This window comes from Palaemon carinicauda, chromosome 5 (assembly GCF_036898095.1).
Source record: "Palaemon carinicauda isolate YSFRI2023 chromosome 5, ASM3689809v2, whole genome shotgun sequence".
In the NCBI taxonomy this organism is placed as follows: Eukaryota; Metazoa; Arthropoda; class Malacostraca; order Decapoda; family Palaemonidae; genus Palaemon; species Palaemon carinicauda.
The window spans coordinates 105419264-105444134 of record NC_090729.1 but is presented as its reverse complement, the minus strand read 5'-3'; the positions used below and the strand labels follow the sequence as shown (position 1 = coordinate 105444134).

The window sequence follows — 24871 nt, the reverse complement described above, 5'->3', positions numbered from 1 at the left end:
CCACATCACTTTTAAAAAGACCTTGGTCTCCCATCTCGTGTTGCAGCAAAGAAGTATTGCCTTTCTAAGGCTATGGAGAACAAAGGGAAAATATTTTGCCGAGAATATTGGTATTGGATTCAAAAAGACTTTGAAAGAGTTGTATTTAGTGGTGAATCCTGTTACATTGTTTATAGATCGGGCAAGAAAACAAGGAGGCCCCGTGAATCAAATTGTCATGTTTCAAGATACACAGACAAAACTGTAAAACATTTAGGTTATGTGATGATGTGGAACTGTTTCATTGGATGCGGCAGCAGTGGGGATTCATATTTTCTTCCGCCAAGTACACCAATGAATGGAGAGCTGTATGATAATGTTTTAGCGAATTAACTTGCCTCTTACAAAGATATGCGAGTCTCTAGGCAAGATGGAGCCCATTACCGATCAAATGATGCTAAAAAGGTTTTTGAGGAACACAATATTTGGAAGTTGAATTGGCCTGGTAACTCACCAGACCTAATTCAAAAAAACTAGTGGGCCTACATGAAATAACAGAATACTATGGCAGATGTTTTGGTTTTAAGAAATGAATGCACAGTATATTAAAGATTTAGCTCATTCAGTGACAAAAAAAAGTAGAAAATTGTCAAAATATTTAATAAACTGTGATAAAAGAAACAATATGCCCATTAGTTCCCATTTTTATAATAATTTGATTTTTTTATTCGTTTAATGATTATGTCCTGAGTTTATTTCCGGTGGTTGGAAACCGACATAAAAAGATTAGGTTAACTCTAATTAACAAATAGAACTGTTGGACAGTCTTTCCTGTAGTTTGGTTTGTTTCAGAAGCATAAACTTGAATGCTGACTTAGGTAGAAGGACGTATCATAAATGATTTTGACTTTGATATTTTCTTAAAAGTGAGTGAAGTCATTATCAAGCTATTTGTTTAAATATAAATATGAATATATACATACATACATACACACACATACATATATATATAATATATATATACACATATCTATACATTCACGCATTATGTTTAATGATATATATTGCATATGAGTGTGTGTATATATATATTCATATATATATATATATATATATATATATATATATATATATATATATATATATGCCAACATACACAGTATATATATATATATATATATATATATATATATATATATATATACATATACATATATATATACAGGGGGTCCTCGGGTTACGACGTTGATCCGTTCTTAAGACGCGGTGTAACCCGAATTTCAGTGTAAGTCGGGACACCATAAATAGATTATTCTGTATGTACTGTACTGTACTGTAAAGTATTGCACTATAATAAAATGTAATGTATCAAATGACATAAAAACAGTACTAGATAAAGAGAAAACATTTCCTTACCACATGAATTAAAGTAAATAATAAAAAAGAGAACAATTCCTTACCTTAATCCTATGGTTGGCTTGCACATTGGAAGGGATGTTGCAAGGGACGGAGAGAAAGGTTTATTGTGGAGATGAAGCTGCAGAAGATGCTGGAGAAACTGGGGCAGGTGAGTCAGAATTCTCTGGGAGTGAGGCAGAAGATGCTGGAGAAGCTGGGGCAGGTGAGTCTGGAGATGAGGCAGAACCTACAGAAGGTACTGGAGAAGCTGGGGCAGGTGAGTCTGGAGGTGAGGCAGAACCTAAAGAAGGTGGTGGAGAAGCTGGAGAAGCAATAGAGGCAGCTGAGGTTGATGGTGGAGGCTCTGTAGCAATAGAGGCAGCTGAGGTAGAAGGTGGAGGCTCTGTTGCTGGCAATCTGGAGTAGTAGAGGCAGCTGATGTAGATCGTGCAGGTCTCTCTACTTTCTTAAAATACCACTCCAGGTTAGACTGGACACACAGGATCCTCTTCTCATCCAAGATCTCCTTGTAACACTACAGTAAGTCCATGATGCCTCTGGAAACCCTAGTGAACCTGTCCATGTTAGGATCCTGTGCCTCGAAAGTTCCCAATGTTTACTGTATCTCAGCAAAACCTTTTGACAAGCCCTGCCTCGCGAAAGCCTTAGGGTCTGGGGTGGGGGTTTCTTTTTCTTCCTCTTCTACAGTTGTATCAAGTTGCCAGCAGATAACTCCTCTCCATGAGATTCCAGCAGCTCTGTAACATCATCAACCTCCACATCCAGATCGATTTCCTTACTCAGGGCAACAATGTTCTTGATAACATAGTCAACTGTGTCCTCAAACCCATGGAAATCATTCACAAATTGAGGACATAGTTTCCTGCAAACACCATTCATGTTTGTCATCTTAACCTCCTCCCAGGAGTCAGCAATGTTCTTAACAGCATCAAGGATGTTGTACGATTGATTGATTGATTTGAGGTTTTCTGGCATCCTGACATCGAAGGTCATTGACGCCGATATCATTTATTATAAATAAAGATTAAAAGAATATATTAAAACAAGAGAAGTAAATATGTTATTTTTAAAAGTTAGAACATTAAGAAGACCTGCTTCTGATATCGATTTAAAAATGCCACTAGAAGTAAATATCTTATAAAAGTTAAATAGCATAAGACGACCTGCTTCTGATATCAATTTAAAAATGCCACTAGCATTGTACGACACATGTCCAAAGATCTTGGCCAAGATGTACCTGCCATCCTCACCTCGAGCCTCAAACACATATCTATTTCTTAATTTATTATAATTGGAGCATTCGATCAACAAATGCCTCACTGTTAAAGGTACCAAACAGTCGTCGCAATACGGTTGGTGTTGGCCCTTCAGCAGAAACTCGTATGTCAACCGTGTGTGACCAATGCGGAGACGACAAAGAGACGTCTCCCACTTTCGGGGCATCATTTCATATCTCCAAGGAGATATGACATTTGTTATCTCTCTCATCTTATTGCCTTCCAGACCATCCCAGTGCTGCTGCCAACTATTACAAAACAATTTCCTGATGTTAGGTAGGAAATCATTAAAGGGAATAGGATACCTTCTTGGTAGCAACTCGGATGCAACATTCTTTGTCAGTAAATCTGCCTTCTCATTCCCAGACACTCCTACATGTACTGGAACCCAACAAAATTGAACCATTATACCTCTCCGACCAATAATAAAAACCCATTCTAAAATCTTTAAAACTAGAGTGTTACTAGAATTAAAAACTTCTAAAGCTTGAAGAACACTCCTTGCATCACTAAAAATGGTAAAATTACCCTCCTTCTCCAACGCTATTTTCTCAATAGCGGTTAGTATGCCATACAGTTCGGCAATAAATATGGAAGCTGTTAGAGGGAGTGCACCTCTACAATTAAAATCATTACTATGTACTCCAAATCCAACACCAGGATCAGATTTGGAGCCATCAGTATATATAAAAGTCAATCCCCTATGTTCTGCAGCATGTTCCATAAGAAGAGACCTGGACTCTAAGTCAGTCATATTCTTCTTAACTCCAATAAAATATTTACAAAAATTACCTCTGGTAATTTCCATGGAAGCGTTGATGATACCTTGAATGGAAGTACCCTACTTCTAATTATATTCAGTGTGTTTAATAATTGTTTCACCCGGAAGCCCTAAGGTTGAGGGGATTTAGGGTGCAACTCAAAGTATGATGTGTGTCTTACAAGGCTTGTAGTCTGAAAGGCTAAAGAGTTAGGGAGTCTTTGCAACCTAAACCAATACCGAACAACAGAAGACTTTCGGTAAAGGTCTAGAGGTAATTCTCCAGCATCAACAAGGAGACTTGTAATAGGCAAAGTTCTAAACCAGTGGATCTTAAACTTTTTTGCCTTGCGCCCCCCTTCTGCATTAAGCATAGATCCCATGCCCCCCCTCCCCACCCTTGTAATTTTTGCCAAACTAGAGAGAACCGTATGTATGTATGTATTGTTTTTATAAATGAAAGAGCGAGAAAGGAAACAAGAAAGTTAACGAGAAAAAGAGAGAAGGGGGAAGGGAGGGAGGGAGGGAGGAACAAAGAGGAAGAGGAAGCAGGAATGTTAGAGAGAGAAAAAACAAAACAATGAAAAATCACATAATGGAAGGCAAGCATAGCATATCTGAACTTCTGACAATTAATATACATACCAGTTTACACAGATGTGTACATACCGGTACATAAGAATTTCAAGTTCAAGAATACACGCAATTCATAACGATTCACACATATGAGCATAAATACGTAAAACAAACCGACATATAGTTCAATACCCATTTTAATATGCACATAAAATTCAATGCATATCCATATTAACAAATAAATAAATCCACACACACAGAAATGCATAAAAATTTTCTATATATGTGATAAGTAGTTAAAATGAACCTTCAAACTGCGTACCCACATGAATTCACACATATACTACATGTACCCAATATTTACATTCTTCTAAGTCACACATATGCACTTGTACACAAGTTCCGGTACATAAACATACATATAAATAGGTCTATATAAGACTCACAAAATCAAGTACTTAGAAATTCAAATAAATTTACGAAGTTATTCACATACATGCAAAATAAATGAATATTTAATTGAGCATTCAGACCAAAAAAAAAAAATCTTAATATAGAAATAACTAAAATTTAATAAACATTTATACTGTTGCTATATATAATATACAAAACTAGATGATAATATAGTCTTCCATATGGACAATAATTTCTTAACATCTTCACGTTTATGAGGATTCCAAATGCATATATAATTACATATATCGTAGCTATTCATGTGCATATATATATATATATATATATATATATATATATATATATATATATATATATATATATATATAACATATATTGTGTGTGTGTTGTGTAATGCCACGCATTTCAATTTCTAAAATCTGGTCACTCTGGCCTATATGCATAATGCATATGCATAATTTCATTATAACTCCCCTTTTCACACCTCAAATAAATGAATACCCTAACTATAGGTGTATCAAATGAAACAAATATATTATGCAGGTGAAATAATAACGTACAATACATTCGCATAAGCTGGTAAGTCATACCATGATATGAGAAAATTTTTCTGCTCGTTCACGTGTTACACACATTTAGATTTCTGGGTCGATCTGTGACGGCCGGTGAAAGTCCTTCTTTTCTAATATAAATCTTCCAAATATACTAGAGAAAGATAAAAGCATGGAATGCAGAGGTTACAACCCTCGCGCGAGCACCCTGTTGGTGTCGTATATCTAACAAGGGCATGTGTAAACCACTATTCACAGGCTGTCTTCCATTTAGATAATCCCTTCATCAAAGGGGAGTGCCGTGACAGGCCCTAGAGAATACAGTTGGGCTACCCTACCGACATCTACTACTCACGCTCTCCAGGACATCCTTCTGTTTTGGACTTGCCCGCTAAGTCGGTTTTATTTTGTTAGGTGTGATTCGGAAGTGATTGTCGTTAATTCAACATGACTGACGTTGCTACTTCACCTTTACCAATGTTAAGTACCATAGTTTGTTTTGACAGTTTTTTCAGTACCGGGCATTTGTTCTCGTTCCAGTAATGTGGGTTTTAATTTTGGAAGAGGCTTGGCCGTCCTCGGTATCGGCAGCCATTTTGGTTTTGTTCGATTCGGTAGTTTTTCAAGTTAATATTGCCCTTCTGGTACTCTGTCATCTAGGTTATATCACTTACGTTTTATGACCAATATTATTATCATTATTTATTATTGTTTTTTACCATGGTATTTATTTGCTAGCAAGTCCAATTTGGACGAAGAATATCGATCTAGTCTTTGTTATAGTTATGTTCATGGGCAGGTAGGCGCCTCAGGAAGGTGCTTGATTTAGACTATATCTTTATGTTTAATTGTTACGTTGTCGTTATTCTTCGTTCTTGGTTATTACAATTTTATCATTATTCTTATCATATTATTGTGTAATTTTGGTTTTTATTATGTAACCTTGAGAGCGTGAGCATAGAGTGCTCGTATTCTGTTTCTACAGAAACGAGTTACCCCTTCTCTCGTTTTCTTTATTAAGCTCGAGTAAAGGAGGTGGATTTCCCGTTTTCCGTTTTATACGATCACGAGTTATTTCCTGCCTTCTCTTATTCTCCGAGTGGATGATATTACGTTTAATGATATTCACGATTTATTGATGTGGTTACTGTTAATAGAGCTAGCATTATTAATAGGTTACGTTAGTGTATGAGTCATTATTTGGGGTCGCTTTATGACGACACCCTTAGCTCCGCCTTGAGTTATACTCCGCTATAATGGATACACATTGGGTGAGAACTAGTCAGATAATTGGAGTGCAACGGTGAAATCCGCCACTCAGACTCCGGCTGAGGCCTTTTGCACACGAACCTTTGTCATGATTGATCACAATTACATTATAACGGCCCTTTTTTCATCGAATCTCCGGCTTCACTGGAGATAACACAGGCATTCAGTATGGAGGAATGTTATCGTACCGGTAAGGGTCACGATTTCACGGTGACGGACCTTTGTTACCGGATCTCCGGTACAAGCAGAGATCAATCAGACGATCAGAACCAGGGTACGAACCCCTTTTCATGAATAATCACCTTTCATTATTACGGTCCTTTTTATCGAATCTCCGGCTTAACCGGATCACACACATTTAGATTTTTGATACTGCACATAACTTATCTAAAAGAGTAAAACAGCTACAAAGGAATGAATGAACATACAGTAAACACACACACCCAAAAAATAAGAAAATACTTCTAAATCAGAACTACACTAAATACATTAAAAGTAATGTAGTAATTACCAGTACTTGATAATAGTTCAAATATATTATGCAGGACTTGAAAGTCCTCAGTATTTCGTTTGACAGACTAAGCCAGACTACTGCAACCCTTTGTTATTACAAGAGCGGGTGAGATGAGCAATAAGGTTCAGTTCAGTTCCTGAGGAAACATTTATCTGACCGCTCTCATCTAAGGGTTAACCACACGTGTCACTTTGATAACTTTTGGCATTTATCAATTGAGTTTTTGGCATGTTTTGAGATGATAATTAAAAAAAACATATGGAAGCAGTGATAATGTTTTGACTATTTTGCAATTAATGTTATAAAAAAAAGGCACCATCTAGCAGCCCTGCTTGCGCCCCCCTTGGAACCTCCTGGCACCCCCCCAGTTTAAGAATCCTTGTTCTAAATGCTCCTGTGGACAATCTAATACCACCATGATGTATTGAATCTAACATCTTTAATTGACTTGGGGTGGCTGAAGAGTATATTTCACATCCATAACTAATTTTTGAAAAAATCAAGGCCTTGTATAATTTCAAAATAGTATTGCTGTCTGCCCCCCATGATGTATGGGACAATACTTTTAAAAGATTCAGAGCCTCAAGACATTTAGCTTTTAACGCTTTTAAGCGAGACACCGACGTAAGCTTACAATCAAATATCAAACCTAAAAATTTAGCTTAACTTACACATGGGATACGTTGACCTTTAATGTATATATCCGGGTCTGGATGTACTCCCCAGATACAACAGAAATGGACAATAGTAGTTTTACTTGTCGAAAACTTAAATCCATTCATATCGGCCCACTGGATAATTTTGTCAATAGAGAGTTGTATTTTTCTCTCAACCATTGCCATTCTAGCTCCAGCAAATGATATTGAGAGATCATCCACAAATAATGTTGAGAGAACATCCCCGGGAATGACTGAGGATAACCCATTAATTGCTAGTGCAAACAGCGTTACACTCAGCACACTACCCTGAGGAACTCCTCCTTCCTGATGTTCACTCGCTGATAGAGTCTCCCCGACTCTCACTTGAAAAACTCTATGTGAAAGAAATGACGAAATAAATAGTGGTAGTTCTCCTTTTAATCCTAATTCATGAATTGTTTTAAGTATACCGTATCTCCATGTGGTATCATATGCCTTTTCAAGGTAAAAAAAGACTGTCACATGGTGCTGTTTGGAAGCAAACGCTTCACAAATAGAGGACTCAAGTCGTATCAACACATCAGTCGTTGAGTGCATTTTTCTGAATCCACATTGAATCAGTGATAAAATACCCTTCTTTTCAACATACCAAATCAGTCTTGCATTGACCATCTTCTCCATGATTTTACATAAACAGGATGTCAATGTAATAGGTCAGTATTGTGCTGCTAAAAACTTGTCCTTACCGGGTTTTAAAAAGGCTAAAATAATGGCTAGTTCCCAAACACTTGGATAACTATGATCATGCCATATTCTATTAATAATGCTTAAAATAAATAACTTTGAATTAAAATGTACATGCTCAATCATTGCATATGGAAACCCATTGGGTCCATGGGGCTGTATTGTTACAATTAGTAAGAGCGGAATCAAATTCTCTTTCAGTAAAAGGAGAATTATATGACTCTTCCCTTCTTGTTACAAAATTTAAAATGTTCTTTTCCTCGTTGCTCCTATACTGGTGACCAGGAGCTCCTTCACACTTGCACAAAACATTTGAAAAATGTTCAGCCAGGGCATTGCTGATATCATTTGCTTCAGTCACATACTGACCGTTCACCTTCAACACTGGTGGTGGGTTCAGGGTAAATTTGCTGGCAATCTTTTTTATTTTCCTCCACACAGCAGATGGTGGTGTTCTACTGTTAATGGAGGAAACAAATGACACCCATGACTGGCGCCTAGCTTCCTTCATGGCACGACGGAACTGTACTCTACTTTTCTTCTATATAATCAAATTGCCCTCAGTTCAGTGTCTGAGCAGTCGAGTTAAAGACCATCTTGTGGCTCTGTGCAGGGCAGTTAGTTCTGAAGACCACCAAGGGACTGATAGTCGTTTGAATAACCCTGTTGTTTTGGGAATTGAATTGACTCCTGCTGTATGAAGGGTTCCATTCAGAAAGTCTATGGCATCATCAATATTTTCAAACTGTTCTGCCTTTCCTTCAATTTCACTTAGCTCACAAAGTCTATCCCAGTCCGCCTTATCAAGATTCCATCGTGGAGATCTTTGTAAAGGCAGACCCTTATTGATGTTTACAATGATTGGTGCATGATCACTAGTATGCCAATCATCTAATGACCTCCAATCAAAATCAAGGAGGCAGTTAGAGCTTGCAATTGAAAGGTCAATGCATGACAAGGTACCTGTCTGAACATGGAAGTGTGTGGGCTCTCCTGTATTAAGGAGTCCTACATCCTCGTTTTCCACAATTGATGATATAATATTGCCCCTGGTGTTTGCTAAAACATCACCCCACAAAGGATGTCTACCATTCAAATCTCCAAGTAAAAGAAAAGGTTGAGGGAGCTGTTGAATCACCTCTACTAAATCATCATACGATATGTTATCATTTGGAGGCAAGTACAGCGAACAGATTGTGTATTTTCTCCCTATATCAATCTGTGCAACAACTGCCTGCAGAAGTGTACGGACAGATAAAGGTAGTTGGGAAACATCTCGACGAACGTATGTGACACTTCCGCCATGGCTCCCTACTCCGTGATCAGAAGGTGTCCTATAACTAATATATTCGCGAGGACAAGAGGTATTAGCATCAAGCTTGATCTCCTGTAGACATACAATTATGGGGGAATGCTCATGAATTAAGAGCTTAAGTTCTTCATATTTGGCCCTTAAACCCTGACAATTCCATTGCAAAATGGATGAAAAAACTATGTATTATTTTCGGGAAGACATCTTTGATGAGGTCTTCCCATTGACAGTTTTTGATTTGACAATATTTTCTGTAGGTTTCTTAAGTTTGGGTCATGATAAGTTAGGTTTTATATTAGCCTTTTCAGTGTTGTTCTTACCTAATTCTTGTGGGGGATGGTGGACCTCAACTTGAATTTTTGATTGATTCCAGAAGTTTTCCTGTTGATCTGAAATATCAACAGGCAGAACATCATATCTATTTGATGTCATAACTTTGGTGTTTTTAATGGATGGGGGTGAGAGAGATGGAGATCTCTCTCTCTCTTCTCCCATTGACAGGTGGTGATTTATTAGGTTTGATGTTTTACCCACTACAGGTGCACCTGATAACTCTGTTTTATGACGAACCTCCATCAAATCAGGCAAAGATATAGCCTGAGATAGGTTAGTATTATCCTTTGTAGTGGGGGACAAAGGTTTACTAGAGATGAGCAAAGCCTTACGCGATATTCTTGCCTTATCCTCTAGAATTCTATCAGAAGATGGCAAATTTCTTTTCTGGGGAATAAAGGTAGTATTAGGTGGGTTGGATGTCTCCTGTCTCATTTTTTCTCCTGATTTTAATACCTTTGCATAACTTACTGATTTACTCAATAGTCTCTTGGCATGCCCCACACTTATGTGTTCGATACTGGATTTATTGAGAGCAGCCTCTTCCAACTTATATTGCTGGCAGTTCCTATCATTAGATTTATGATTCAACTTGCAGTTTATACAATTGGTCTCTAGTGTACATTTTCCATGGTAAACATTGGAGTAGGTACTACTTATTTTATCATTCTTGCAAACTTTAGATGGATGCCCATATCTAAGGCAATTAAAACATTGCAGCGGCTCCTGCTTAAAAGTTTGAACTTTAATTCATTCATTTTCTATGTAAATGTGGAAAGGCACTTCAGCATCCTGGAAAGTCAGGATAATCATTGACGTTCCAGGGACTTTATGCACTTTCCACACAGTTAAAGGACACATGGTCAATATCTCCTCTTCTGTAAACTCATATAAGTGTCTATTAAAAACTACTCCCCTTCCAAAACTGAAGTTTAGATGGGGTTTCACATCCAGCTTTATGTCATCGTTCTCTGCATCTAAATTGCAAAGTATAACAGATTGAGTTTCTGATTTGGCACTTATTAGGAAACTGTTCTTTCCAAACCGAGATACATCTCCTGGTGCGATGGTACCTATTTTCTTTTGAAGCAAATTACATATCTTGAAATAATTTCCAGTACTCCCTTTTATTTGAGCAACAAGCCACTTTGGTGGTTTTGGCTTTCTCTGGGAGGGTACAACTACCTCTATACCTTTGTCAATTCAATCTGCAGGTTTGTATACATCTAGCTTCTTAGGTACCCGATCGCAAAGAGCACCCTTGAAATTCAAATTATTGATTTTAAGATTCATGATATCATGGTTATCAAATGATATCCATGAATCCCATTTGTCACCTTCAAGCCTCATTCTAATTTCCGTGATGTGACCATAACATTGAAATAATTCATACAGCACATCATAATTGGTTTCTATGGGATTCTGAGTGACATGAAGGATTCGCAAATTCTCCATGTCATCCAAATTACTTTGTTTTTTAACATTAGTAGAATGGTCCTTTAGAGTTTCCAGGTCGTCAACAGAGGGGTTAGTTTTTCAAGTAGAAGCAAGCCGGGTTATCCACCTCTTATGGGAGGATGTCAGTCCTCCCATCCCATGTGGCCCAACACGAGAAGAGGCTTCAGCGGGGACCAGTCCTCTATTAGAGAGGGGCTGCCTCTCTTAAGGTGGGCGTACACTGGTCAGTGGGGGTAGTTAGCCCCTCCCACCGACGACTCCAATGCCTGGCGTCACCCATTACCCGCAAATATGGGCGACTTAAAACCGGATCACTGGAGCCCGACTCTTAACAGACTTGGTCTGCACCCAATGGGGCCTGCCAGAGGGTGATGGCATCTACATTTGTACAAGTTGAGATGGTATGACATCCATCCCACCCTGTGCCAAATCCAAAGAAGTAGTCAAAACCAAAGTCATACAAGCCAAAGTCGTCAACAAGTTCATGCCCAAGAGGAAGAGATGGGAGAATAAAAGAAGTAATCAAAAGAACGGAGAGAAAGTGCTGACTAATTTAGTTGGATCAACAGTTGGGCACCGAGGTCCAGTGGGAAAGTAATCCCAGCACTAGCAACACCTTAAAGGGGATACCCTTTTGGGTGCAATACCGCTCCACACTTGGCACAAAATGGTTAATAAACCAGTCCTCAAACACTGCAAGTGTCACCCATGCCTTCTTATTTGCCTTCCAAATGACTGGGAGTTGACTTTTCCAAGTGCCCTAAAGTGCCCTTGGATTTTCAGCCTGATACACCAGCAAGGGCTTCAGTTTGAAGTCGCCAGCAGCATTTCCCCCAAGAAGCAAGGTTGGCCTCTCCTTGCTGGCTTTATGATCCGGTCCTTACTTCTCCTCCTTTGCTATGTACGTGCGGTTAGGCATATGCTTCCAAAATAAACCTGCCTCATCCACATTGAACACTTGATAAGCAGAATAACCCCCTCCCTAATTATCTCAGCTAAAGCTATAGGAAATTCACTTGCTGCTTTCTCATCACCACTAGCAGCTTCACCTTGCACTTTAAGATTATGATAATTGGCCCGAGCCTTAAATAGCATAAACCAACCCCTGCTAGCCAAAAACTCTTCACTTTCACTTTCTTCCCCCCTTTCTTCTTTCAACGCTTCAAACAACCTTTTAGCCTTTTCCTGAATCACCATTAGGCTCACTGGAATACCCCGTTGCTTTTGATCTTCCAACCAAGGCACTAATAATCTTTCTATTTCAATAATTAAACCACTACGCTGCTTGGTTATCACTGTTGATTTCATAGGAACAGATCCTTTCACATGTTCAACGATGTGCTCTTTGTCCCTAAGAATAATAGCCACGGTCGAATGACTAAGGAAAAGCGCTCGGCCAATGTTCGTTGGCGTTTCACCATTTTTAGACTGCTTAATAATATCAAATTTCACTTCCATGGTGATAGCCTTTCTTTTCTTAGACGCAATACCATCAGAAGAATCTGCCTTACGCTTAGGAGCCATAACGAAGGGCAAAACGTTAAAAAAACGAGAGAGAACAGACCAACACAACCAAAATGGCGTACAACTGGGACTGGGGAATGCCGTCTTCCTTGCCTGCAACCACCACAAAGTGTATTCATCCGCTGCGCGCTAGAAACTAGTTCGCAATTATTTACGTCGCTTACGACGCTAACGCTGAAAGACGGAACGAAGCTTAATATTATTTTTTATATTTTTATGGGGGCGCGTTCGTAACCACGAAACAGCGTAAGTCAGGACCGTCGTAACCCAAAGATCCCCCGTATATATATATATGTGTGTGTGTGTGTGTGTATATATATATATATATATATATATATATATATATATATATATATATATATATATATATATATTGTACAAATATAAATATAGTCAGTCCTCCCTATTTGCGGAGTTTAGGTAACAGATACCAGCAAATATTGAAAATTCATAAACCCCCAAAACACATACCACTGTCTAAGCACTGTTGACTAATACCCTAAGTAACCAACTGTACTGCCCTACATTGTTTTTGTGTGGCTTCTACCACGGTATTGTAATTCAAACTAAAGTCAGAAGTAATAGTACATTATTAACGCAGCTTCAGTAAAAGGTAAGACAACTTATAACATGAAAGTCATCAATACACCATGCTTTCTATAAGTAACATCAAAACACTAGTTTGTAACCAACAAATTCGCTCTTAATGTAGAGTAAAAAAGTCACTAATACTTGAGGGTTGAAATGCACCAAAAATTTAAAACAAAGAACAGAAAGGCTTTAATGAAGCAAAATTATATTTTTAAAAAATCATGAATTTTTTATAGAATCCGGTAATGTTGTGCGCTATAGTCATTCAGCCGATGAAACTGAATGCCATGTTTTAAGCAATAGCTTACGGTTTAATATACAAGTACAATACTGTAAATAAACTATTAGTGGTTCTTTTTCAATGAACATATATTTATTCTATCACAAGTGAAAAAAATAAGATAACAAAAAATGACTTTAAAACATCAGTTCTATGCAGTAAAATCTGTGGCATACTACACCTTAAGGATTGCGTTCATTGAACGTGAGGTGTACATTATACACACATTTCAGTAGTGTAGCAAACATGAACTGTAGGAATTCCTGTCTGGAGACAGTCTAGAGCTTGTCTAGGCAATCATGAACTCACTCTCTTACAGTAAAAATCCTTAGGTTACAAGTACATAAATTAACACTATCTCTTTACATTAATTTTAATTTATTATCACTTCAAAATATTTTCCTTCTTTTCATCGGTTTTATCTACTTACTTTCAACTTTCCTTTTAATAGTATTTTATACCTTCCTACATATCAAATTACAAGCATTTTAGTTGATAACTAAAATGAAAAAAAAAGACTTCGTAATCCACAATATTTAATGCCTTTATTAAACAAATGTACTGTATAAGAAACACATTGTTCAGAGAATCACTTCGTTCTAATAATAGCTTCCAGCAACTTCCCCTCAAAACAGACTTCGATTTGTTTGTTTTATCTATCTCTTAATTCTTAAGGAAAAAAAATATATAATTATATTTTAACACAGTACAAGATAAGAACATGAAAAATTTCCCGCTCTAATTTTCTTTCCTCTTCAATTTGTTGAGAAGTTTCTGTGGTCAGAATGAAAAAACCAAAAAAGAGATGATAGCTCTGACCACTTTACAAGCTAAAGGAACTGGTTGAGAGGGAAAGTAATTCATTTTTATTTTCTAATTTATCTGGTACGTAAAAATAACATATTAAAATGACTTTACTATAATATAAAATTGTATATAATCAAATGACGGTAATTATCAAAAGATTTATTCTCAAAGAATTTTTTTTTTCTTTATGTTAACAAATAAGAAAGTTACTGACTATTGTGAATTCTAAATAAATTCTAATATCCTTATCTTTCTTCATTGAAAAAACAATTATCATAGAAAATTATTCAAGCACACGATAATCAATTAATAAGCCAATTTCAGAATCTTAATATTTTTCATAAAGAGACATACAGACAGAGAGAGAGAGAGAGAGAGAGAGAGAGAGAGAGAGAGAGAGAGAGAGAGAGAGAGAGAGAGAGAGAGAGACTTACAAGGAGTTACAATGATTTTGGATGTCTCAACGACATTTTAGTCCACGCAGACACTCCATTTGCTCTTTGGTAGAGCGATTTAGTTTAAGCATTTAGGGAGTTCTTATGATCTTGTCAACTTAATTCTTGAACTCGTTTACCGTGTTACTGTTTACTGCATTCGCTGGAAATCTATACCAAGTATTTTCTATTTTGTATGTAAAGAAATTGCCACATTTAGTGGTGTTGTATCTTTCATATTCCAGTTTGTATCCGTTACCTCTGGACTGATTTGTACAAAGCATGAATAAATTGTTATTATTTGTTATTCCATTAAGAATTTTGAATGCCTCTATTAACTGTCCCCTTAGTCGTCGAGTTTGTAGATCAAATAAGTTCAAACGTTCCATCCTCCATCTATATCCAAATTGCCTTATTGTTAGAACTAGTTTGGTGACTTTAGCTTGTACTGCTTTCAGTCTATCTATACCCTTCTGAATACCTGGAAGCCAGAATTGGACTCCTTATTCCAGATGGGGTCTTCCTAGCGGTGTACAGCTGTAGTAGTGTCTTTCGGTATTTGATTTGTTCTTTATGTAACCTATTAGTTTTTGTACTTTCTTTTCAGCTTTTATACTCAATTTGGCGAACTTAAAATCATTGCTGATAATAATACCAAGATCTTGACATTGGAAAAAACTATTATTGGTTGAGATAGCCGTGTCGTCCTGATAGACCAGCCCGTTACTTTTCATTCCCTCCCAATTCTCAGTGTGAGGCCTCGTATCATGCAATCGCTGCTACTGGAATGGCGAACCCGGGAACATGTTTACAGTAACACACTTGGATCGGAGTTGTAACGGCTCTTTCACTCACATACCCAATCCAATCCATATCCTTTGAGACATGTTTCATACACGACATCTCAAGATATTCGCTCCAGGGGATAGAACCCTGTGATACTTCTTCGGTAAAATTCTCTGGTATATCACTCTCATAAATATGCCAAGTAGAAAGCTGCCTTTGAGGAACTTCCATCAGGACGACATGGCTATCTCACCCAAAAATGGATTTTTTTGTCAAAATCCATTATATGTGTTTTCATCAATCAAGAAGTTTTCCCTTTTTTCATATTTACAACTTCCTTTATCTCACCAATGGCTTTCTTGAATAATTTCGGTTAATTTGCAACCCTTGTTTTTTTATATTGCTGAGTATAATGCACTTAATCATATTTACTGCTTCGAAAATATCAATGAATTTTTCAAAATTATACAATGCTTTCAGAATTTCCTAACTAATTACTGCACTCGATGACATGGAGAAATCTAGACAGTACCCAAAGGTACACTTCCTATTTTGATCTAACCATTTCTTTGACAAGTCAACAATATTTTCCTTCTGATTCTTTTGCATCTGATTATCACATTACCCTGTGAATAAATAAAATAAATAAAATACATACATACATGAATGAATGAATGAATGAAATATATATATATATATATATATATATATATATATATATATATATGTATGTATATATATATATATATATATATTATATATATATATATATATATATATATATTATATATATATTATATATATACATAGTGTATATATGGAAAAATGAGAAATTAAATTCTATTCTCAATGGAAAAGTTAACTTAGTTAAAGATGTAACAGTATTGAACAAGTTAAAGTTAAGCAACCATAGAATGGTGAGGAGCAACATTTGTCTAGATCTAAGGAAAGACAGAGAAAATTTTTTTTTTTTTAAAGGACACTCCAGTAATAAGAGAATAATCTGATGAGTTTAGTTAAGCAATGAAGAAATGGAAGCAAGTAAAGAAAAAATAAAGTATCGTTCTACCATGGCACTTCCTCAATTTTGTAAGGTAGCCGACATAAAAAAAATAAAAGGGTATTTTCTTCTCTTTGTACATCATAGCCTGACGAGCGATTCAGCCAAGTTTAGTTGGTACTGCTAGGGTGTCACAGCCCACCCTCCCCCATTATCCACAGCAAATGAAGCTTCATATGCCAAATCTGTTCTGCATTTGTACTGTAATACCATACGTGCTACATGTATTAAGAGTAATGTTGCACAGTATTGCATTGATAGAGCATGTTAAGACGTTAAGTATAAATATAATAGCGTATGTTATGAAGGATTTAATCATCTATTAACTGTCTCAAAGATAGGATGTGATTCTTCTTTAAGCATTAAATGTATTTTAACAAGACATACTATCATTCAACCCCACCAAAGAAGATTCGGTGATGTCGAATGGAATAAACAACAGTAATGTATGAATATAATTCCAGGTGAGTGAGCCGATATCAAATAATTATGATGTAGTGCATAACTCATATTTTACTGACATCAAATGAGATAGAGAACATCACTAATGTATGGATAAAATTCCAGGTGAGCAAGCTGATAGCAAGTAATTATGTCGTACATACGTCACATTTTGGAGACGATCTAGAGGGAACCAATTCGCGCGAAAAACAGAGCAGCAGCAGAAGACCCAACTAGACGAATATAACCTCATGTAGCAAACTACAACCAACCAGAGGAAAGCACAACCCTATGCTATATTAAAGTTTGGTGTCAAGAAAGACCGACGACAAACATTTGTTAGGACCAGGTATAGTGGGATTAAAATTTGTTACCAGGAGGCATGGCGCCAAGGTAAATATTTACCGTAAGCTAGAGTTAGTTAAACATAAAAACAAAAGGTGTAGAACTACTAAAATTGGTTGCATAAACACACACAGTGCAATTAACATAGGAACTAGATTAGAATTAACTTTGTTTAGGAAGTTACGGAACTATGTGAGGATTAACTTTGTTTAGAGAGTTACAAGTTAATTTTGTAGATTTCATTACAACCTAATCAAGGTAAGAATTCAAAATGCCTCTGGATATCAAACATCCTAAACGTTTCAGCATTGTTGCTGAAATAAATTATGTTGCACCACGATGACAACAATGGTGTGAAGAATTTAAGGTATATTTGGAAGCATTAGGTAGTATGACAGACACACAAAAGAAGGTGTTATTACTTCACATAGCCGGTAATGAGGTTCGGAGAGTACTTAAGACTGCAACCTACTGATGATACAAGTAGTGCTGCAATTAAGGCTCTTACCACATATTTTGCTCCTAAGGTCAATACATTTTTTTAAAGGTATCAATTTACAGCACAGGCATATCAGAGAGAAAATTAAAGTTTAGATGCATTTGTGACTAGACTTAAGAATTTAGCTGTTTCGTGTGAATTTATAGTTCGAAAATGTTATCATAAATCAAGTTATTGCCCATTACGCATCACAAGAGCTAAGAAAAAAATACTGCAAAATAAAGTCTTAAGGGGCCCGTCCAATATGGGGGTATAGGAAGAAAAGCACAAAATCCTGAAAAAATGCAAAGAGCTTCATATGGCAATGGAGAATGCGTTAAAAGAATATTTTGTCAAAATTCCTCTTACTTTCATAGTTACAGGATAATTAGTAAAAGTAACTCAATAAACTAAAAACATTGTTCCCTACAAGAAAATGGAGTATTTCTTCCGTTATCGTAAATTTGATAACTATTACATTTAAATATAAAACAAATTGTGAGCAATGTCATCTGTGTACATTCCATTAGTCACAGGACGATATATTACACAGTAACACCCTTTGGCCTTCAGTCCTAGCACAAACCTCATGGAGACTACCCGTGAGTTTGACATCTGACATTCACTCGTTTTTACGTTTTTTTCTCAATTTCGGCAAGAATTTCATCATGCCAAATGGGTGAAGACAATTTCAACATCTCGCTAACATAAGGAAGAAGAAATTTTGCTCTAATAAGAGTTTAGAAGTGTGTAATATCGACGAAATTAGTGGAGTTAGTGAAGGAGAGTGATAAAGGAGTGACCGTCTTGCCTAAAGAAGCAAGATATTGAGCACTTCATTTATGATTAAATCATGATAAATAACTTTGTTTTCGTTTATTAATATCCAAAAAGGAACATAAAATTCATAATAATCATGATTTATTAATATTGTCTTTGTAAAAATACAAAGAAACTTTCACCGACTTTCTCAAAACTATACTTATTGACCTTCAAATTCTATCTTCTCCCATAGTTTTAAAGATATAGCATTAAAATTTGGTATTTAACTTAGTAAAACACTAGAAAACAATAAAATGTTGTTTATTTTTTTTTCCAATTTTTGTTTCATATTTGTTTTTTCTTAATTTTTTCCTCTGATTTTTAGGGTTTATTCTTTTAACATAATAAATATATTCATATCTAGCAAAAAAAAATACTTTTAGAAAAAAAAACTCATTTGATTGGAGGTCTATATCAGGTCTACTGTATATATGGTAGTAATCCCAGGTCTTAATATTAATTATCAAGAGAGGAGATAAATTTGAAAAACACTCATTTTCAGGATAGATTGCCCAGGTGTCTCAAAACCGAAGGTCAGAGGCAAAAATCCTATGCAATTTGGAGATGTCCTAAGTCACCTTATATGGTAGTATGAACGTCAAAGTCCTGTCCTTAAAAAACGGCATTAGCCGGCCGGCCGCCTTAACGCTAGAGCCTTAACGCTAGAAAAGGTATTAATTATAGGCAGAGCGTTAGAAACATCAAATAGGCAAAGTATTATAATAGATAATTCTATGGGACAGACATGCTTGAATTGTAGAAAGAGGGACCATTTTACAAATGTTTGTAGATTTCCTAAACATTAAGTAAAGAAAATAAATGCAGAAGTTGATACTATAGGCCAAGAGAATAATGCAGAAAATATTCATGATAATCAGGATAGGTCAGAAATTGAGTTTGCGTTTCGCATTAATTCTGTTAACAAAGACACAAAGAAACATATATTGGTAGAAGTGATCATAAATGGTAAACCAATTATAATGCAAGTTGACATAGCAGCTGATGTATAAATCATGAATAAGAAAACTGCTAAAACCATTTCTAATTTGGTATTAGAAGGTATAAATAGTTTTGAAAGGTTATAATGGTTTTGATATTCAAGTAATAGGTGCTTTGAACGTAGAAGTACAGTATAAAGAACAGAAGTTAGATAGAATGCCATTAACCGTAGTTAAAGGTAAAGGCCAATCTTTACTAGGTTTGGATTGGTTACAGTATTTAAAACTAGATTGGCCTAGTATTTTGAAGGTTACAGGTACATAAGATGAACACAAGAATGAAGAGTCAGTGAATAATATTCTATCAGTGTTTCAAAACGCATCTGAAGATAAAGTAGGTACAGTAAAGAATGCAAAAGCAATTTTAGTTTTGAAATCAGCTAGTTCTCCTAGATTGTTTCTCCAAGACCAGTACCAGATGCATTGAAAAATGCAATTGAAACAGAAATCAAAAGGTTAGAAAGTGAAGGTTCATGGGAAAAGGTTACATACTCAGACTGGGCTACACCATTAGTTTCTATTGTGAAGGAAAATGGTCAGGTTAGAATATGTGGAAATTACAAGGTAGCGTTGAATCCACAGCTCAAGGTTGCTCAACATCCATTACCAAATCCGTAAGACATGTTTGCAACTATGTCAGGATGCATTGTATTTTCTATGTTAGATCTTAGACGAGCATTTCAACAGTTTCCCATGGATGAAAATTCACAAGAATTATGTACAGTAAATACATTCTGAGGTTTGTAAAGGCTAAAGATATTGCCTTATGGAGTAGCAAGTCATCAAGCTATATGGCAACAAACTATGGATAAGATTTTTAAAGTATTCATTGTCATAGATGATATTATAGTCCCTGGTAAAGATAAAAGAGAACATAGAGAAAGATTATGGACAGTTCTGAAGTTAGAAGGAAAATAATATCAGAGTAAATAAGAGCAAATGTATTTTAGAACTTGATTCAGTGGAATACCTAGGTTTTGTAATTAACGGCAAAGGTATTCACAAGACTAAGGAGAAAATCAAAGCAGTGCAATCAAACCTGGTACCAGAAAATGTTAAGGAATCACAATCATTTAAGGTTCAATAACATTTTATGGGAATTTCATTCAGAATTTATCTACAATTGCACATTCATTGTATAATTTGTTGAATAAGGGCGTAGAGTGGAATTGGGCAAAAGTTTATCAGGAATCTTTTGCAAGAATCAAGCAGGAATTAACATTTTACATTTCTAGTACATTATCATGTGGATTTACCACTTAAATTAGTATTTGATGCATCGAACATAGGTTTAGGTGCAGTATTATCTCATGTAATGCCAGATGGAAAAAAAATTGTATTTGCCTCTAGAGTATTGAATAAAGCAGAAAGGAATTACTCTCAAATAGAAAAAGAAGTTTTAGCATTAGTGTATGGAGTTAAGAAATTTCATATATATCTTTATGGGAGGAAAAGTTCGCACTTGTTACAGATTATAAACCTCTATCAGCAATATTGGGTCCAAAAGCAAGTTTACCAACGTTTGTAGCTGCAAGACTAACACACGCAATTATGTAAGCTGCATATCATTATGATATAGAATATCGTCCTACATTAAAGATGGGTAATGCTGATGTTAATCTAGAATTCCAGTAGATAAGCACCAGAAGAGTATGATGACAGTATATTAGTTTCAGTATATGATGTACCCAATATAGCAAAGTTGTGGAATGATCTTCCTAACCGGGTAGTTGAATCAGTAGAACTTCAAAAGTTCAAACTTGCAGCAAATGTTTCTATGTTAACAGGCTGACATAAGTCTTTTTATAGTTTATAAATGAAATATCTGTTTTAATGTTGTTAGTGTTTTTTAAATATTTAATTTTAATTGTTCATTACTTCTTATATCGTTTATTTCATTATTTCCTTCCATCACTGGGCTATTTTTCCTTGTTGGAGCCCTTGGGCTTACAGCATCTTGCTTTTCCAATTAGGGTCGTAGCTTAGCTAGTAATAATAAAAATAATAATAATGATAATAATAATAATAATAATAATAATAATACCCAGAAAGACCCAATACTTAGTAATGTTTTAAAGTGTTTATGACAGGTAGGGACTTATGGAAATCAGGCAAATTGCAAACCATATAAGGATATTTCTGGGGCGGCCTGTGACGGCCGGTGAGAAAGGTCCTTCTTTGTACCTTTCCTAATATAAATCTTCCAAATATACTAGAGAAAGATAAAAGCATGGAATGCAGAGGTTACAACCCTCGCGCGAACACCTTGTAGGTGTCGTGTATTAAACAAAGGCGTGCGAAAAACCACTATTTACAGGTTGTCTTCCATTTAGATAATCCCTTCATCAATGGGGAGGGCCGTGACAGGCCCTAGAGAACATAGTTGAACTACCCCACCGACACCTACCACGCACGCCCTCTAGGACATCCTTCTGTTTTTGGACTTGCGAGCAAGTAGAGTTGTTTGGGCACAGTGTTTTTTTGAAGAGTTTCTCGTTATTTCAACATGACTGAAGTTGCTACTTCACCCTTACCAATGTTAAGTACCATAGTTTGTTTTGGCAGCTTATGGCAGTACCGGGCATTTGTTCTGTTTCCAATATGGTGGTTTTTAGTTTTGGAAGCGATTGTCCTGCCGAGATATCGGCAGCCATTTTGGGTTATGTTCGCTTCAGTAAATTTTCTAGTTATTTTTGCCCATCTGGTACTCTGTCATCTAGGTTATATCACTTACGTTTTATGGCCTTTTATGTTATCATTAATTATCATTAGTTTTTACTATGGTATTTATTTGCTTGCAAGTCCAATTTGGACCTACGAAGAATAGCGATTTAAAGAATAGCGGTTTAAAGAATAGCGTTTTAAAGATTAGCGATTTAGTCTGTTAGTTTGTACTCGCCTCAGGAAGGCTCGATTTAGACCATATCCTTGTTTATTTGTTACGTTGTCGTTATTCTTCGTTCTTGGTTATTACAATTACTAAGAAAAAAGCAATCAATTTTATTAATTTTCTTATATTTTTGTGTGATGTTAGTTTTTTTATTATGTAACCTTGAGAGCGTGAGCATAGAGTGCTCGTTTCCTGTTCTACAGATATGAGTTATCCCTTCTCTCGTTTTCTTTATTAGCTCGAGTAAGAGAGGTGAATTTCCCGTTCTCCGTTTTTATACGATCACGAGTTATTCAGGCCTCCTCTTATTATCAGAGTTGATGATAGTACGTTTAATGTTATACATGTTTTATTGATGTGGTTACTGTTAATATAGCTAACACTATTAATAGGTACGTTAAGTGTATGAGTCATTAATTGGGGTCGTTTTATACCGACACCCTTAGCTCCGCCTTGAGTTATGCTTAGCTCCGCCTTGAATTATGCTCCGCTATAATGGATACTCATTGGGTGAGAACTAGTTATCGTACCGGAGCAGATATTTGGAGTGCAACGGTGAAATCCGGCACTCAGACTCCGGCTGAGGCCTTTTACACACGAACCTTTGTCATGTTTGATCACAATTACACCGTTACGGCCCCTTTTTTCATCGTATCTCTGGCTTCACTGGAGATAACACATTCATTGAGGTTAATGTTATCGTACCGGAGACGGTCACGATATCACGATGACGGGCCTTTGCTACCAGATCTCCGTTACAAACAGAGATCAAGCAGACGTCCAGAACCGGAGTTAACAATGTGATACCGATGAAGATTAGAGATTCATGTTACGTGGTTACTGGTTTCTAATATAATTTCTTAATTTATTAAGGTGCTAGCTACTACCATACTCACACATAATTAAGATTTAAGTGTTTTCTGATTCATATGTCACTGACTAGAATCTCAAGGAACATCCAGACTCATGTCTTCTTTCTTTTTACAGAAAGTCCGCTGCGCTGCCAAGGGCTGCTCCGGTGCCTTTACTGATCCCATGGGCCATGATCTATGCCGGGCCCATGCCCATTGCGCCATATCCTTCTCTCGGGAACCGGGACAAGCCCCCTATACGATATGGTTCCCGGAGTCATGCGTGCTCTGCTATGAGCTGTCATCCCTACTCCTGAGCGAGGAGGTAAGTTGGTTCTAGTTTGTTCCTGTTAATATCCTTTGCGAGGAATTAATTGCTCTTTATATATTTACATCAGTTTTGGCTTCATCATTAATCCCCTCTCCTCTTTCAGGCTGATGATGAATCTCTCCGGGAGGCAAGAGCTACTCTCCGTCCTTGGGTGTCAGGTTTTGGGAGGAATGCGCCGTCTGGCGCACCCTATCTCCTTGATGGAGACATGGCTTTTCGCCTATTCCCAGGCTCTACTACCGCAGCAGTTCCACCGGAGACAGCGGCCCCGTTAATTGAGGTGGTTAGAGCAACCATTCTAACGGAGGAAGAGGTTTTAGTGACGGAGGCCGAGCCCTACCTAGGTCTGGACGACGAACCCATGGATGAGCAGGTAGGTGGTGTTGAGTTGGTGGACCCCCTTTCACCCCACACTCCTTCCTTTCACGGCTTCTCCTCGAGGTGCCTCCGTTCCTGTACGACCCAAGGTGAAGCCACTACGTACCTTTAAGCCTTCAGCTTTGCCATTGTCAGTGTCACCGGTTCCGGGACCCTCAAAGGATCCTGATGTTCATATTACTGTACCTAAACCATGACTCCTAATAAGTCTAAGTCCACCAAGTCCAGGGCTTCGTTGGAGGATCGGGCTCGGGAGCCCCCTTTATCCGCCGCCATGGTCAGGGATATTGTGAAAGAACAGATACAACAGCATCTACAACAACAGTCTAGGATAGACCAAGGAGCTATGACGGAGCTCAAAGATATGGTGGCGAGTCTCATCCGTTCCGGAACTCAGATGCCTCCTCCTTCAGCCCCGGACGTATCGAAGTTACCCCCCTTCGAGAAAAACAACCCTTGGAGGTTTGCCTTACATGCTCCATATATTGATGGTGCCATAACTCTGGAGGGCATAGGCACCCGTCCTCTAGAGGACCTAGAATTTTACCCTCTGGGACTAGAATTCCCATTCAACGGCTTCATCCGATTGAAAGAACATGCCTTGGTTAGGT

The 24871-nt window shown here is 36.9% G+C and overlaps 1 protein-coding gene across 1 annotated transcript in view; it reads right to left on the bottom strand.

Annotated features, from left to right (window-relative positions):
• The window catches only part of LOC137641382 (RING finger protein 17-like), a 1982860-nt gene that overhangs the window by 275004 nt on the left and 1682985 nt on the right, over positions 1-24871 (bottom strand). The window lies entirely within an intron of this gene.